Genomic DNA, 4,605 nt, shown 5'->3' with positions numbered 1-4,605 from the left:
ACTCGTTACCCTTTGTGGGAAGCTGAGCCACGCTTCTCACAGCATGCCTAGAGTTTTCTCAGTGATTCTGAGCTCCTGTTTGTGCACGGGCCTTTGGATACACGTGCTTGACTGCCAGTCTCTCGTTCCTGTCTCATTTCCCCACCCACCTCACTGGTGCTTCCTGCTTGTGGAACCCTATGCCCCTGGGGCCCCATCCTGAGTTGGGTGGTCCTGTGTGCCGCTGCAGGGACAGGGGCTACAAGGACTTCTCCATAGCAAGGCATCTTTGTCCGTTGGTGATGCCCTTTGCCTGAGACATCTTTATACAACCTTGGGTATATAAAAATAAGGACCAATGTCAAACATGTGCTTATAATGAATCATACAGAGATTTATTTAAAGCAGTTCTTGGGGTTGGTAAAAGGGCTTTGTGGGTTAAGGCATTTGTTGTCAAGTCTGATGATTTGGGTTCAACTCCTGGAACTCTCAATGGTGGACTGACAGAACTGACTTCCAAAATTTGTCCTTTAACCTACACACATGTGCAAAATAATCAAATGTTGAACAAACACCCTCTCCCCCCCAATTCTTCAAAAGCTGTTTGCATAATGGAAATAAATGTCAGCTATAAGAAAAAAAAATGAGGGCTGGAGAGATGGCTCAGTGGTTAAGAGCACTGACTGCTCTTCCAGAGGTCCTGAGTTCAAATCCCAGCAACCACGTGGTGGCTCACAACCATCTATAATGAGATCTGATGCCCTCTTCTGGTGTGTCTGAAGACAGCTACAGTGTACTTATATATAATAAATAAATAAATCTTTAAAAAAATTATTAAAAAAATAAAGAAAAAAATGAAATTTGTGTCACATTCTTTTAATTCCAGCACTCGGGAGGCAGAGGAAGGCTGATGTTTGTGAGTTTGAGGCTAGCCTGGTCTACACAGTAAATTCTAGGACAGCCAAAGCTACGTAGAAAGATACTGTCTCAAACAAAACAAGACAAAACAAACAAAAAGAAAGAAAAAGAATGAAAGAAATTTGCAGGAAAATGTGTATAGCTGACCATAATCATTTTAAATGCATAGTCAGTCCTACAAAGAGAAATATTGTACATTTTCTATCATATGTGGATCCCAGATTTTATAGAGATGTGTAACATTGTAAATGTTCATGTAACATGCAAGTAGCAACCTGTCTACTGAGGGGAAGCTGGTGTGAGAGCCAGGGAAGGGAGGGACCTGCAGGATGCACTCAATGCACAGCACGTGTGTGTGTGTGTGTGTGTGTGTGTGTGTTATGTGAGTGTGTGTATGTGTGTGTATGTGTGCTATGTGTGTGTATGTTAATTGTGTGTTATGTGTGTGTTATATAGTGTGTGTGTATGTGTGATGTGTGTGTGATGGTGTGTGTGAATAAATATGTGTTATGAGTGTGTGTGTTATGTGTGTGTGTAAATGTGTGTGTGTGTGTGTGTGTGTATGTGACTGTTCTTGTGCAGCTCAGCATCATGAGCCATGATCATCATGAGCCATGACCACACACAGTGGAAACTAAACACACAAACCTAGTTCCCTACTTTGCACATAATTTTACTATTTATTAAAGACAAAAGCAAATTTATATGTTAATGAGATTGGTATGCTTGTTTATTTTTACATAAAGAATTAAATCTTGGCTGAATATTTGATAATGCAGGGTACAGTGTCTTCTAAGCTTTGTAGGATTGACCAATATTTTGATTTTATAATCGTCTGTGTTGAGGATGCCACTTCACATAAATGCACAGTGCAAATGAAAGAAAAGTATGTTTAGGGTCATTTTGGAAATTGTTGGAAATTCTGTCCAAATTTCAATCGAAAGTAATGATTAAAAATAAAATGACACTGAAGATGGCAACTGATGAGGCCATTTTAAAGTCAGACAGTCTAGCAATGCCCGTCAAAGACGCGCTGATTTGATAGACGCTAAGCGGTAGCGTTCCTTCTAACTCCGCCCACAGTTACCTGGCAACAGCCTGAGTCAGTATAAAAGGGACTGTTTGCCCCCTCCTTTCTCTCTTACTCTCTCACCCTCTCTGTCCCTTCTCTTTATCCCCATCTTCCTCTCTTCCTCTGTCTTCCTCTCTCTCTCCTCCTCCTCAACTCCCCTCCCCAAGCCCTAAATAAACTCTACTCCATACAATATCCATCAAGCGGCTGGTACCTCAGGGGGAAGGGATGCCTCAGCATGGGCCCGGCAGAGGCACCCCCTTCCGCATCACCATACCGTGCTTCTACAAACACACACCCTGGTTCTTTTTCTTTTTCTTATAAAACACAACACTAAGGAAAATATAGTCTTTGTTTTCAAACTGAAGATGTATGAAAAAAAAAACCATATGGAAACCTTCTAACTTGCAAGTTAATTAAATATAATAATAAAATATAACAATAAAAAGGAGTTTGGATGGAGGCATAAGCAGAAGACTCAGTGATCACCCTGTCGATTTTTCTTATTATAAACGAATGCAGGACATTAATATGGTGGCGGTTTTTCTGAAACCTAACTAGTTCCCCAACAGTAACACAGACGAAGATTTATTTACAATTTAGAAGCCGGACAACTGGCATTATAGTCTACTCTTGCTATCTCCCAGACCAAATCCCTGGAATACTTGCATTTAGGGCCTTCAGTGCTCCGGCTGAGGTCCTGGGACGTGCCTGTCCTCCTTCCTGTTGGCTGAATCCCTCGGCCTCGCTTTCCTTCCAGAATCCTTACCCCCCACCCCCACCATGTCTCCTCCTATTCTCTCTATTGCCTGGTTATTGACTTTCCCAGCTTTTACTGACAAGGAAGAGAATAAAAGGTGAGCACCGTTTACCCAAACTCCCGACAGGAGATTCTTAACATAAGCATTACAGTGCTGCATCCTGGATTGAAACCAGATAATGGGACAAAGAAATCGGCATTCGAATAATACAAGACCATCCTTACACAATCTGCAAAACCATTGTGCCTACAAGTCATATAAAAGACTAAAATAACTACAAATCTAACCAAGACTAAGCAAGAGGACTTGCTGGGAAGGTGAAGGGACACTGGGGACCCAGCTTAGGACTTTTGTAACCCAGGGAGGTATACTTCCAGCTGACCACACCCCCCGGCCCTGAATTAACTTTTCGTTTCTTCATATACATCCTGCAGTTTCCAAGTTTTCAAAACCTTCCACATTCAGTGAGGCGGGATCTGTTTAGGAAGAGGCGTTGTTCAGTATTTCGTTGATCCTGATCAGCTGGGTGGCTTCCAGTGAGTCTTAACTACCAGTTAAGACTGCCTTTTGAACACCTGTGATTGCTTGGATACTATAACCTTAGATATTGATCATCAAGCTGCTAGGATCTCAACCCAAGGAATCAATACACTTCTGGGTGGGTCTGTGAAGTTGAAGTATGCTGGGGACTTTCGACAGTCTTACATCCACTGCCTCAGGTCAAGACTAGGCCAAGTACCAGCTTCCTGCCTCAGGCCAAGCTAGGCCAAGTTCCATTCTCCACCCACAGTTCTCAGGAGGAGCAGGAACATTCTTGAAAATCCACAGAATGTACTGATAGTCGCCTGACCCTCTGGTCCCAGATAGAGTTGGAATGCTTGTCATATGCTTGCTAGCCAATAGACTCAAAGGTCAATATGCTTAGCCAATAAGTTTAAACTGTAACCTTGTTGATGTAATCTGTACCCCTAAAAAGTATAAAAACTGCTTGTTATAGCCATTTGGGAGTCACCTTCTAGTCACTTGCCATGGGGGGGCTGATTGAAGGTCGACCCTGACATGCTGGAAAAATAAACTTCCTTCATTTGCATCGAACTCTGTTCTTGTGTCTCATTTGGGGAGGAGGGGGGTGTCTCTGGGTAGTTAGACTCACTTCGAGCCTTACAAGGGTCACAACATTAGGAAGACTGAGCACCACCACACTAGTATGTGCTGGATTCCATCCTCAGTACTGGAAGCAAGAGATGACTATGCTGTCATCTGCAGCAGAGTGGATGAGTCTAGAGCACATAGTATTCAGTAGGATAAGCCAGGCACAGATACAATGGCCTCATGCAGTCATGGCCGTCCTCCTCCTCTGCTCCCGAGAATCACTCATTTGTGGAACCTAAAACAAACAACCCCATTGAAGTAGAGATGACCAGAAGCAGGGAGGTATTAAGGTGGAGGAATGGGAGAGGATTACAGATAGAAGAAATTAACCCAAATCTCCTGCTGCACAGATGGGTGATTACAGTTAGCAATTTTGAATCATTTACTTCATATATTTAGAAGAGAAACTTTTCCCTTTGTTTCAATTTATAAAGACGTATTGCATGTGTGATTGCACATATGTCTCTTTATGCATGAGGGTACACTTGTCACAGAGAGAGCATGTATGGGTTATAGAGGACAGCCTGTGGGTCTCAGCTCTTCCCTTCTAATACATGAACTCCACTGGTTGTATGACTTGGCAGCCATTTTGATGACCCAGAAGAGAGGATTTTGAATGTGCTTGCAGAAAGAAATAAGAAATGTTCAAGTTGATGCATGTGCTCACTTTGATTTGCTGATCATTATACAATCTGTGCATAAAACAGCACACTATATCCCATA

The sequence above is a fragment of the Rattus rattus genome, chromosome 9 (genome assembly GCF_011064425.1).
Source record: "Rattus rattus isolate New Zealand chromosome 9, Rrattus_CSIRO_v1, whole genome shotgun sequence".
NCBI lineage: Eukaryota > Metazoa > Chordata > Mammalia > Rodentia > Muridae > Rattus > Rattus rattus.
This window is presented reverse-complemented; position numbering follows the sequence as displayed.